Genomic DNA, 13006 nt, shown 5'->3' with positions numbered 1-13006 from the left:
TTGAGACCAGCCTGGGCAACAAGGCAAAACCCTATCTCTACTGAAAAAATCAAAAAACTAGCCACGTGTGGTGGTGCGTGCCTGTGGTCCCAGCTACTCGGGAGGCTGAGGCAGGGGAATCACTTGAGCCTAGGAGGCAGAGATTGCAGTGACCTGAGATCATGCCATTGCACTCCAATCTGGGCAACAGAGTTTCAAAACTACCTGGGCATAGAAGCGATCATGCACTGAATACCTAATCAGGTCCAGCACTGATGGAGGTAACAGTCATCCTTGCTTTAGAGATAAGAAAAATGAGCCTCAGTGCCTCTCTCCCTGTCTCCTGCTGTGTCCCACCTGACCCTCTGTGCTTCAGGAATGCCAAACTGTGCTTTGTTCTCTGCAGATACTATGCTGTTTTACATCTTACTGCCTTTTCCTGTGCAGTTCCTACTGCCTGGAACACTGTTCCTTCAGCATCTTCTATAGCATCTATTCTGGGAGTGCTAGGTTAAGTGCCCATCCAACTGTTGGTGAGTATCTCTCAACTAGACTGCAGGCTTCTCTGAGGCAGTAATCGTGACTTTGTCACACTGGTCCTGCCACACTTGGCCCAGTGCCTGCTGCAGAGTCAGGGTTCTCAAATTATTGGCTGAAGACAATAAATATGTACAGTCACCTGTCTTAAGCAGCACAGCTAGCATGAGGCAAAATGGGCTTTGAACCATGATTGCCCCTCACATAAGGCAACTTTGTGTGCATTAGGAAAAGACTACCCCTCTGGGTGTGTGCACTGCAAAAAGGCAAGTCTTCTGGGCAGACCAGCTGGGAAAAGGCACTCCTTCCTTGGCTGATGCAGCCCTGGGCCAGGTCTCGGGGCTTGGCTGAGCCAGCGAGTAGATTTCAGCCCTGACTCATGCTTCTTGGGCATGATGACCCAGCTCAGGTATAGCCTGTTTGAACCCAAGTCAGCCTGATACTGAAACCCACACTTTTCTTTGCCATGTGAACAAGAGCAATGTGCCCTCAAAATATTTTCAAGCCAAGAGAAAGCTGTGTGTGTGTGTGTGTGTGTGTGTGTGTGTGTGTGTATGTGAGAGAAAGAGAGAGACAGAGAGATTGATTTTTGGCAAGAGATTTTGCTATTTTTGGTAAAACAGCAAAAGCCCCAAACAGCTGGTGCCATGTTCCTCTGGGTTCAATCCACAAGCTATTCTTTCCCCCCAAATCAAGCAGAACGATACTCATCCCTTTGCCTGAGCACAAATAGGTGCCAGAGGCAGTGGGAAGAGAGTATCTGAGAAAGACTGAAGGCTGCAGGGTCACCAAAGATAAAAGCCCCTCCTGGGCAGTGAGCATTTAGTCGAGGGCATGAGGGGAAGGTATGTCTTCAAATGCTAGAGTTCAAGCCTGCGGTGTGCTATGATCATGCCTGTGAATAGCTATGGCACTCCAGCCCAGGCAATATAGTGAGACCATGCCTGACTCTAAAAAATTTGGATTTGAAATCTGAAGGCTGCGGAAATGCAAGCAGAAACTGAGCATGTTTTGCAAACAGCAATAAAGGATTTAGCATGAGGAAGTGAGACTTGCAAAGCAAGAATAGGGTAGGGGATCCAAAAAAGGGTCAAGTGAAACTGTCTCAGTTTGTGTATCTGTAAAATGGGGATGATACTACCTACCTCACGGAGTCCTCACAGATGAAATTCAATAATATAGGTGAAATGAGTAGCATCTGGCATATGGTAAACATTTACTAAATGGTGATTGCAATTATTTTGATTAACAGATTGGTGATGATGATGATGGTGGGGGTGTTGTTGCTGGTGGTGTAATATTTAGGGTAATGAATGTCTGCCACTAAATGTCAAGGTGAGAAGAGCTCTGCTAGCCTCTTCTAGAAAGGGAGAAAGAACAAGAGCCTCTCATCCTGCTTTTGTTCCCATCCGCTCCTCTTGTGGCTAATGCAGATAGCGAGCAGAGTTGCTAAAAGCCTTGGCAGAAGAACCACAGGAGGACTGAAATGAGTGAAGAGAAAGCTCTCTGGTCCTTCGGGCCCCACTGCCTGTCACTCCATCTTCCCACTCCCCGGGGCACCCTGCATGAGAAGGATGGAGGAGGCAGGAACGTGGGGGATACAGTGGGGGACTTAGCGCTCTTCCTAGGGTGAGATGACAATGGAAGGGAGGGCCAGGAATGAGAAGCTGGGACAGTTGAGATGGATGCCAAAGGGCTGTGGAAATAAAATGGGTCCTCTGGTGTGCTTGAAGCCTATACCACCGATGCTGCCCATTTGTACAAAAGATTGTTATTTAGCATTCCATGAATATTTACTGAGTGCTTATGTACCTGTCACTGTGGTAGCTTGGGGATCAGTAGTCACAAAACAGAGATGGTCTCTGTATTTGTGGAGCTGACTTAACTTTTAGCCCAAATACTTGATTACTTTTTGAGCAAAAGTAGACACAGTTACTTAGGCCAAAAACCTTGGGATATCCTTGTCTCTTTTCTCTCACACTGCTGATCTAATCCACTGGCAAGGCCTATTGGCTGTGTCCTCAATATGCACCCCAAATCTGACCATTTCTCACCACCTCCACCTCTATCACCCCAATCCAAGCCACTGCCATCTCTTGCCTAGGCTATTGCTATAGCTACTCCTCTGCTCAATGCCCTCCCTGGCTCCTTATCTTACTCTGAATTGAAGGCAAAGTCCTTGCAGTGACTCACAATGCAGTCGTCATCTTGCCTCTGATTTCCCCTTTAACCCCGTTGTACTATGGTAGCAATAAGAGCTGGAAGAATGAAATGAAATCCACTTCCTGAAAAAGGCAAGGAGGGAAGACAAGCTTTGGCCTCCTTTATCACTAGCAGATTTTCCAGGAAGTACAGTGATGGACTCTTACATGGGACCCTGCCTTAAACTGACAAATAACAAGAACAGTAACGGAAGGTCAGAGCATTTTAAAGACATCACTAGAAATATGGTTAAAAATTAAAGATAAGCCTCACACAGGGAAAAAAATGTTTGCAGTCCCAACAAAAGATCAATATCCAGAATATATAAATAGCTCCTGTAAATCAATAAGAAAAATAATCCCAGTGGAAAAATGGGCAAAGGATTTGCAAAGGCAACTCACCTGCCTTTAAAAAAATACAAATATAAAAGGTGTAGTCTCTTTGGGAAAAAACTTACAAGCCAAGGATCATTAGAGAAGAGAAGGCATAGGCCCTATTCTATTCTCCTGTTACCACAATGCTGGGAAAAGGGCAGTGTGGGTCTATACTCCAGCAGAGGGAATTCTTCTTCTTGTTTTATCTTCATGTAGGCCAATCATGAATGTAAACTTATCTACGAAGATATACACAAGCTGCTTGAGGGCCGGGCAGGCTGGAGGGGAGAGTCCTTTTTGCTGTTATTATGGAAAGTTTCAAATGTATACAAAAGTAGAGAGAAAAGTACAATGAACTGTGTCCCAGAATGCTTTTGGCTTAAACCACTACACTCCTCAAGGGAAGGCTCCCCTGCAAGAAATCAGAAGGCTTCCCCAAGGTGGGCAGAGGTGGGGAAGGGTGGGCTGTGGAGGGGTGAGAGGGTGTTGGGCTGAACCTTGAAGAGGAGCAGCATCTGACAGGCTGAATGGAGAAGTGGGAGGACTGCAGCCCACTCAGGGCTGGCTCCACAGACCATTGCAGCCACAAAGCTGGGGACGATCCAAAAATTAGAACTGTTCCTTTTTTTTTTTTTTAAATTGAGACATACTCTACACAATTCACCATTTAAAAATATACAATTCAGAAGGTTTTAGTATATTAACAGAAGTGTGTAACCATTGCCATTATCTAATTCAGTACATTTTTCATCATCCCAAAAAGAAACCCCATACCCACTAGCAATAACTTCTTATTCCCCTTTTCCCTTACCCCCAGCAACCACTCATCTACTTTCTGTCTCTACAGATTTGTCTGTTCTGGATGTTTCATATAAATGGAGTAATACAATATGTGACCTCTTGTGACTGGCTTCTTTCACTCAGCAGAAGGTTTTCAAGGTCCATCTTGTTGTGGCAAGTATCAGTACTTCATCCTCTTTTAATGCTGAATAATATTCTATTGTATGGATATACCGCCTTTTGTTTATCCATTCATCTACTGATAGATGCTTAGGTTTTTTCCATATGTTATCTATTATAAATAATACCACTATGAACATTTGTGTCCAAGTTTTTGTGTGGACACGTTTTAATTTCTCTTGGTTATATACCTAGAGGTGCTTCTGGGTCAAATGGTAACTTCATGTTTAACTTTTTGAGGAACAGCTAAACTGTTTTCCACAGTGACTGTCAGGCCTCTGAGCCCAAGCCAAGCCAAGCCAAGCCATCGCATCCCCTGTGACTTGCACGTATAAGCCCAGATGGCCTGAAGTAACTGAAGAATCACAAAAGAAGTGAATATGCCCTGCCCCACCTTAACTGATGACATTCCACCACAAAAGAAGTGTAAATGGCCGGTCCTTGCCTAAAGTGATGACATTACCTTGTGAAAATCCTTTTCCTAGCTCATCCTGGCTCAAAAAGCACCCCACTGAGCACCTTGTGACCCCCCACTCCTGCCCACCAGAGAACAAACCCCCCTTTGACTGTAATTTTCCTTTACCTACCCAAATCCTATAAAACGGCCCCATCCTTATCTCCCTTCGCTGACTCTCTTTTTGGACTCAGCCCACCTGCACCCAGGTGAAATAAACAGCTTTATTGCTCACACAAAGCCTGTTTGGTGGTCTCTTCACATGGACGCGCATGAAATTTGGTGCCGTGACCCAGATGTGGGGGGTGGGGACCTCCCTTGGGAGATCAATCCCCTGTCCTCCTGTTCTTTGCTCCATGAGAAAGATCCACCTACGACCTCAGGTCCTCAGACCGACCAGCCCAAGAAACATCTCACCAATTTCAAATCTGGTAAGAGGCCTCTTTTTACTCTCTTCTCCAACCTCCCTCAATATCCCTCAACCTATTTCTCCTTTCAATCTTGGCGCCACACTTCAATCTCTCCCTTCTCTTAATTTCAATTCCTTTCATTTTCTGGTAGAGACAAAGGAGACATGTTTTATTCGTGGACCCAAAACTCTGGCGCCGGTCATGGACTGGGAAGGCAGCCTTCCCTTGGTGTTTAATCATTGCAGGGACGCCTCTCTGATTATTCACCACATTTCAAAGGTGTCAGACCATGCAGGGACGCCTGCCTTGGTCCTGCACCCTTAGCGGCAAGTCCCACTTTTCTGGGGAAGAAGCTAGTACCCCAAGCCCTTCTCTCCTTGTCTCTACCCCTTCTCTGCTTTTCTGGGGGAGGGGCAAGTACCCCTCAACCCCTTCTCCTTCACCCTTAGCGGCAAGTCCTGCTTTTCTACGGGGCAAGAACCCCCAATCCCTTATTTCCACGCCCCAACCTCTTATCTCTGTGCCCCAATCCCTTATTTCCATGCCCCAACCTCGTATCTCTGTGCCCCAATCCCTTATTTCTGTGCCCCAACCTCTTATATCTCTGCACCCCAATCCCTTATTTCTGCACCCCAACCTCTTATATCTCTGAACCCCAATCCCTTATTTCCACACCCCAACCTCTTATTTCTGCACCCCATCCTTTATTTCCATGCCCCAACCTCTTATCTCTGCACCCCAACCCCTTTTCCCACTTTTCTGGAAGGTAAGAACCCCCGAACCCCTTCCCTCCACTTCTCTACTCTCTCTTTTCTCTAGGCTTGCTTCCTTCACTATGGACAACCTTCCACCCTCCATTCCTCCTTCTATTCCCTTGGCCTGTGTTCTCAAAAACTTCAAACCTCTTCAACTCACACCTGACCTCAAACCTAAATGCCTTATTTTCTTCTGCAATGCCGCTTGACTCCAATACAAACTCGACAGTAGTTCCAAATAGCCAGAAAATGGCACTTTGAATTTTTCCATCCTGCAAGATCTAAATAATTCTTGTCATAAAATAGGCAAACGGTCTGAGGTGCTGACATCCAGGCATTCTTTTACACATCAGTCCCTTCCTAGTCTCTGTGCCCAGTGCAACTCGTCCCAAATCTTCCTTCTTTCCCTCCCGCCTGTCCCCTCAGTACCAACCCCAAGCGTCGCTGAGTCTATAATCTTCCTTTTCTACAGACCCATCTGACCTCTCCCTTCCTCCCCAGGCTGCTCCTCACCAGGCCGAGCTAGGTCCCAATTCTTCCTCAGCCTCTGCTCCTCCACCCTATAATCTTTTTATCACCTCCCCTCCTCACACCTGGTCCAGCTTACAGTTTTGTTCTGTGACTAGCCCTCCCCCTCCTGCCCAGCAATTTACTCTTAAAAAGGTGGCTGGAGCTAAAGGCATAGTCAAGGTTAATGCTCCTTTTTCTTTATCCCAAATCAGATAGTGTTTAGGCTCTTTTTCATCCAATATAAAAATCCAGCCCAGTTCATGACTTGTTTGGCAGCAACCCTGAGACACTTTACAGCCCTAGACCCTAAAATGTCAAAAGGCCGTCTTATTCTCAAAATACATTTTATTACCCAATCTGCTCCCGACATTAAATAAAACTCCAAAAATTAAATTCCGGCCCTCAAACTCCACAACAGGATTTAATTAACCTCACCTTCAAGGTGTACAATAATAGAAAAAAGTTGCAATTCCTTGCCTCCACTGTGAGACAAACCTCAGCCACATCTCCAGCACACAAGAACTTCCAAAGGCCTGAACCACAGCGGCCAGGCATTCCTCCAGAACCTCCTCCCACAGGAGCTTGCTACACGTGCCAGAAATCTGGCCACTGGGCCAAGGAATGCCCGCAGCCCGGGATTCCTCCTAAGCCATGTCCCATCTGTGTGGGACCCCGCTGAAAATCGGACTGTTCAACTCACCTGGCAGCCACTCCCAGAGCCCCTGGAACTCTGGCCCAAGGCTCTCTGACTGACTCCTTCCCAGATCTTCTTGGCTTAGCGGCTGAAGACTGACACTGCCTGATCGCCTCGGAAGCCCCCTAGATCATCATGGACGCTGAGCTTCGGGTAACTCTCACAGTGGAAGGTAAGCCCGTCCCCTTCTTAATCAATACGGAGGCTACCCACTCCACATTACCTTCTTTTCAAGGGCCTGTTTCCCTTGCCTCCATAATTGTTGTGGGTTTTGATGGCCAGGCTTCTAAACCTCTTAAAACTCCCCAACTCTGGTGCCAACTTAGACAATACTCTTTTAAGCACTCCTTTTTAGTTATCCCCACCTGCCCAGTTCCCTTATTAGGCTGAGACACTTTAACTAAATTATCTGCTTCCCTGACTATTCCTGGACTACAGCTATATCTCATTGCCACCCTTCTTCCCAATCCAAAGCCTCCTTTGTGTCCTCCTCTTGTATCCCCCGACCTTAACCCACAAGTATAAGATACCTCTACTCCCTCCTTGGCGACCGATCATGCACCCCTTACCATCTCATTATAACCTAATCACCCTTACCCCGCTCAATGCCAATATCCCATCCCACAGTATGCTTTGAAAAGATTAAAGCCTGTTATCACTCGCCTGCTACAGCATGGCCTTTTAAAGCCTATGAACTCTCCTTACAATTCCCCCATTTTACCTGTCCTAAAACCAGACAAGCCTTACAAGTTAGTTCAGGATCTGCACCTTTCAACCAAATTGTTTTGCCTATCCACCCGGTGGTGCCAAGCCCATATACTCTTCTATCCTCGATACCTCCCTCCACAACCCGTTATTCTGTTCTGGATCTCAAACAAGCTTTCTTTACTACTCCTTTGCACCCTTCATCCCAGCCTCTCTTCCTTTCACTTGGACTGACCCTGACACCCATCAAGCTCAGCAAATTACCTAGGCTGTACTGCCACAAAGCTTCACAGACAGCCCCCATTACTTCAATCAAGCCCAAATTTCTTCCTCATCTGTTACCTATCTCAGCATAATTCTCATACAAACACACGTGCTCTCCCTGCCAATCATGTCTGACTGATCTCTCAAACCCCAACCCCTTCTACAAAACAACAACTCCTTTCCTTCCTGGGCATGGTTGGATGCTTTCGCCTTTGGATACCTGGTTTTGCCATCCTAACAAAACCATTATATAAACTCACAAAAGGAAACCTAGCTGACCCCATAGATCCTAAATCCTTTCCCCACTCCTCCTTCTGTTCCTTGAAGACAGCTTTAGAAAATGCCCCCACTCTAGCTCTCCCTGACTCATCCCAACCCTTTTCATTACACACAGCCAAAGTGCAGGGCTGTGCAGTTGGAATTCTTACATAAGGACCAAGATCGTGTCCTGTAGCCTTTTTGTCCAAACAACTTGACCTTACTGTTTTAGGCTGGCCATCATGTCTCCGTGCAGCCACTGCTGCTGCCCTAATACTCTTAGAGGTCCTCAAAATCACAAACTATGCTCAACTCACTCTCTACAGTTCTCATAACTTCCAAAATCTATTTTCTTCCTCATACCTGATGCTATACTTTCTGCTTCCTGGCTCCTTCAGCTATACTCACTCTTTGTTGAGTCCCCCACAATTACCATTGTTCCTGGCCCAGACTTCAATCTGGCCTCCCACATTATTCCTGATACCACACCTGAACCCCATGACTGTATCTCTCTGATCCACCTGACATTCACCCCATTTCCCCAAATTTCCTTCTTTCCTGTTCCTCACCCTGATCACGCTTGATTTATTGATGGCTCTTCCACCAGGCCTAATCGCTACACACCAGCAAAGGCAGGTTATGCTATAGTACAAGCCACTAGCCCACCTCTTAGAACCTCTCATTTCCTTTCCATCATGGAAATCTATCCTCAAGGAAATAACTTCTCAGTGTTCCATCTGCTATTCTACTACTCCTCAGGGATTATTCAGGCCCCATCCCTTCCCTACACATCAAGCTCGAGGATTTGCCCCACCCAGGACTGGCAAATTAGCTTTACTCAACATGCCCTGAGTCAGATAACTAAAATACCTCTTAGTCTAGGTAGATACTTTCACTGGATAGGTAGAGGCCTTTCCTACAGGGTCTGAGAAGGCCACCGCAGTAATTTCTTCCCTTCTGTCAGACATAATTCCTTGGTTTAGCCTTCCCACCTCAATACAGTCTGATAACAGACGAGCCTTTATTAGTGAAATCAGCCAAGTAGTTTTTCAGCCAAGTATTCAGTGAAACCTTTATATCCCTTATGGTCCTCTGTCTTTAAGAAAAGTAGAATGGACTAAAGGTCTTTTAAAAACACACCTCACCAAGCTCAGCCACCAACTTAAAAAGGACTGGACAATACTTTTACCACTTTCCCTTCTCAGAATTCAGGCCTGTCCTCGGAATGCTACAGGGTACAGACCATTTAAGCTCCTGTATAGACGTTCCTTTTTATTAGGCCCCAGTCTCATTCCAGACACCAGACCAACTTAGACTGTGCCCCAAAAAAACTTGTCATCCCTACTATCTTCTGTCTAGTCATACTCCTATTCACCGTTCTCAACTACTCATACATGCCCTGCTCTTGTCTACACTGCCGGTTTACACTGTTTTTCCAAGCCATCACAGCTGATATCTCCTGGTGCTATCCCCAAACTGCCACTCTTAACTCTTGAAGTAAATAAATAATCTTTGCTGGCAGGACTATGCTGAATCTCCTTAGGCACTCTCTAATCAGATATCCTGAGTCATCCCAATTCTTAGACCTTTTATACCTGTTTTTCTCCTTCTGTTATTCCATTTAGTTTCTCAATTCATTCAAAACCATATCCAGGCCATCACCAATCATTCTATACGACAAATGTTTCTTCTAACATCCCCACAATATCACCCCTTACCAAAAAACCTCCCTTCAGCTTAATCTCTCCCACTCTAGGTTCCCACACCACCCCTAATCCCACTTGAAGCAGCCCTGAGAAACTCTCTCCATACCACCCCCCCAAAATTTTCACCGCCCCAACACTTCAACACTATTTTGTTTTATTTTTCTTATTAATATAAGAAGGCAGGAATGTCAGGCCTCTGAGCCCAAGCCAAGCCATCGCATCACCTGTGACTTGCACGTATAAGCCCAGATGGCCTGAAGTAACTGAAGAATCACAAAAGAAGTGAATATGCCCTGCCCCAGCTTAACTGATGACATTCCACCACAAAAGAAGTGTAAATGGCCGGTCCTTGCCTTAAGTGATGACATTACCTTGTGGAAGTCCTTTTTCTAGCTCATCCTGGCTCAAAAAGCACCCCCACTGAGCACCTTGCGACCCCCACTCCTGCCCGCCAGAGAACAAACCCCCCTTTGACTGTAATTTTCTTTACCTACCCAAATCCTATAAAACGGCCCCACCCTTATCTCCCTTCGCTGACTCTCTTTTTGGACTCAGCCCACCTGCACCCAGGTGAAATAAACAGCTTTATTGCTCACACAAAGCCTGTTTGGTGGTCTCTTCACACGGACGCACATGAAAATGACTGCACCCATCCCAGCAGCAGCGTATGAGGCTTTTGATTTCTCCACCTCCTCACCAGTATGTGATATCTTCCTTTTAAAGATATTATAGCCATCCTAAGGGGTATGAAGTAGTATCTCATTGTTTTGATTTGCATTTCTCTGACAATTAATGATGTTGAAGATCTTTTTGTTAGGGAAGCAGGAGCCTACGAGAGTCAGAGTGACACGATTTTAAAATCAACTCCATCTTAAAACTAGCAAGGCAAATTCCTTGTTAGTCGGAGATGATCAATACAATCTCAGTCTTCAAGGTGCTCGCCATCTAGAAGATAACAGAGTAGGAAGTTTCTCAGCATCTAATCAATAGGTGAAAAATTAATTCTATTCATATTTTTTCAAATGTGCCCAGCAGGTGCAGAGACACTGCCATTGGAACTCACAGAGACTGCCAGGTTAGGCGCCATTTTAATTCTTCCTTCGGAGCCACGGAGCCTCTACGGCTTCGATCCTTCCTCCGGGCACCAGGGTGCGCTGTACCCGTCTCTTAGTGTTGGCCGAACAGTGCCGCGCTCTCCCCTACTTCCCTTTTTGCTGGGCCACAGTTCCGGTGGCTGGCGGAAACGGGAACCTGCAGCCACGGGCGCCGGAGTCCTGGGGCATGGCGGGGGCGGGGCAGGGGGAGGCGCGCACGGAGCAGGCTGGGGCATCCTGCGCCCTGGCTCTTTGAGCCCGGACCAGACAGGTGAGGACTTACCATTTTTGGCCCAGCCTCCAAGCCCATCAGACCCTCCCCGGCAGGCTCCTCCCCGCATGACGCTGATGCCCAGAGGCCCCACGGCCCCCGCCCTCCTTCAGAATTCTCTTCCCATTGAGGCCCCGCCCCAGGCTTTTCTTTCCGGGGGCGCCCCTTTGGGTATGTGTGCCCGCCCCTTGGCATCCCCTTCTGGTTTAGAGGCCATCGCAAGGAATTGAGGGACACGTGCACCTTCTCTCATAGGGAAACTGAGACCCAGCAAGGGTAAAGGACTTAGTACCACACAGTGAGTTAGTGTGTTGTACCCAGGGGTGTTAGAGAAAATGCCACACTTTGAGACGAATTAAGAGTCCTTTATTAGCCGGCGACTGAGAGATGGCTAACGCTCAAAATTCTCTCTGCCCGAGGAAGGGCCTTGATTAACTTTTATACCTTGATTTAGGAAGGGGAGGGGGGGTCTAGTTAAAACAATTTTACAGAAGTTAGGTAGTCAAAAAGCTAAAAAGATAAATGGTTACAGGAAATTAAACAGTTCCAGGTGCAGGGGCTTTAAGACTGTTACAAGGTGATAGACACGGGGCTTTGGGCATTATCAATCAGATGAATTCTTGGGGACTGCGGATATAGCTTGCCGTAGTATCTTATCAGTTAATTGCATCCTTGGATGTGCTGGGAGTCAGCTTGCACAAGTTAAGTCCTTGAGGAAGGGGCTGCCAGTGAAAGAGCCAAGATGGAGTCTGTCTGGCTCTCTTAGCTAAGGGAGAGTCTAAAAACAGTTAGTAAAAACCAGGTTGGGCATTACATTCCCCACTTGTGTTTTTGGGGACTCAAATCATTGATTCTTCAGTTATAACAAGGGGGTTATATTGAGTCTTAAGATACATAAGTTTGACAGAAGCTATGCATTGTTTTACAAAATTAAAAAACCAATTTAATATACAAGGCCTAAAAATTAAACTTAATAGTATGATGAGGAGAGGTCCAGCTAACCCAGTGATTAAAGCAGTTAGCCAGGGGTTCCAGTTGAACATGTTTTGATACCAGGGGATGTTATTTTCTCGTTCCTGTTGGTGCCTATCTAGATTTTCTCGAACTTTTTGGAGTATATCTTTTACGACTAAGAATGGTGGAGGAACAGTTAAATCAACTTTGTCAGGGGGTTTCTGGAACACAGGGTCACCTAGAGCAGTTAAAGGCCAGATTGGCTTGGGTGGGCTCCATGAGACCAGGATTTTTTTTTTTGGATGGTGAACATAGTCCCAACATCAAATCCTGGGATATAAAATGTTAATTTCCATGACATGCCATAATATTATTGTAAGAGGATTACAATTTTTTTTAGTACATAATTTAGGATGAGAAGCACAAGTTATGGAATGAAGATCTGGTTGATCCCCTAGAATAGGTGGCTAAAGTTACACATGTCCAATCAGGGCAGAAAAACTGATAAATATCTCGACAGCTAGCGTCAGGGTGATTCCCAGGACAGAGGTAAAAGTCAACATTTTGGAGTTCTTTTTCTGCACCTTTGATGCTTCCACATCCAGTTTGGCTCCTGGAGTGTCCAAATTCTGCTACAAGGTTGACACTTCCTGCTTTTGGGACCAGCAGATTGTGTTGCTCTTCGTGGGTATGGGCTGGCTTTGGGAACAGTATACATAAAATCAACTGCAAAGGAGACTTCCTTGGAGGTACCGGCCCTCCAAGTGGTGTTTGCAAATACATGTCCTGACTTAGGTGCAGTTTTAAAAGGGGCCTGACCCAGGCCTGGGGACCCATGTTTTTAGTTGGGCTCTGTTGGCTTTTTTGATGCGGGAGTGA

General features: G+C 46.2%; 1 protein-coding gene across 9 annotated transcripts in view; it reads left to right on the top strand.

The window, feature by feature from the left end:
• Positions 1-11022: 11022 nt before the first annotated feature.
• DET1 (DET1 partner of COP1 E3 ubiquitin ligase) overlaps positions 11023-13006 on the top strand; it is a 31473-nt gene continuing 29489 nt past the window's right edge. For 3 of the 9 annotated variants that reach the window (XM_054451701.2, XM_063652904.1, XM_063652907.1), the window contains exon 1: positions 11087-11173. The gene's annotated coding sequence lies outside the window, so the exon portion shown is untranslated. Of the gene's footprint in view, positions 11174-11386; positions 11450-13006 lie in introns of those variants that run through there. The other 6 variants (XM_054451703.2, XM_054451699.2, XM_054451700.2 and 3 more) reach the window with 5 other exon arrangements.

The sequence above is a fragment of the Pongo pygmaeus genome, chromosome 16, assembly GCF_028885625.2.
Source record: "Pongo pygmaeus isolate AG05252 chromosome 16, NHGRI_mPonPyg2-v2.0_pri, whole genome shotgun sequence".
Taxonomy (NCBI): domain Eukaryota; kingdom Metazoa; phylum Chordata; class Mammalia; order Primates; family Hominidae; genus Pongo; species Pongo pygmaeus.
Note: the sequence above shows the minus strand (reverse complement) of the source record. Positions and strands in the feature narration are given on the sequence as shown.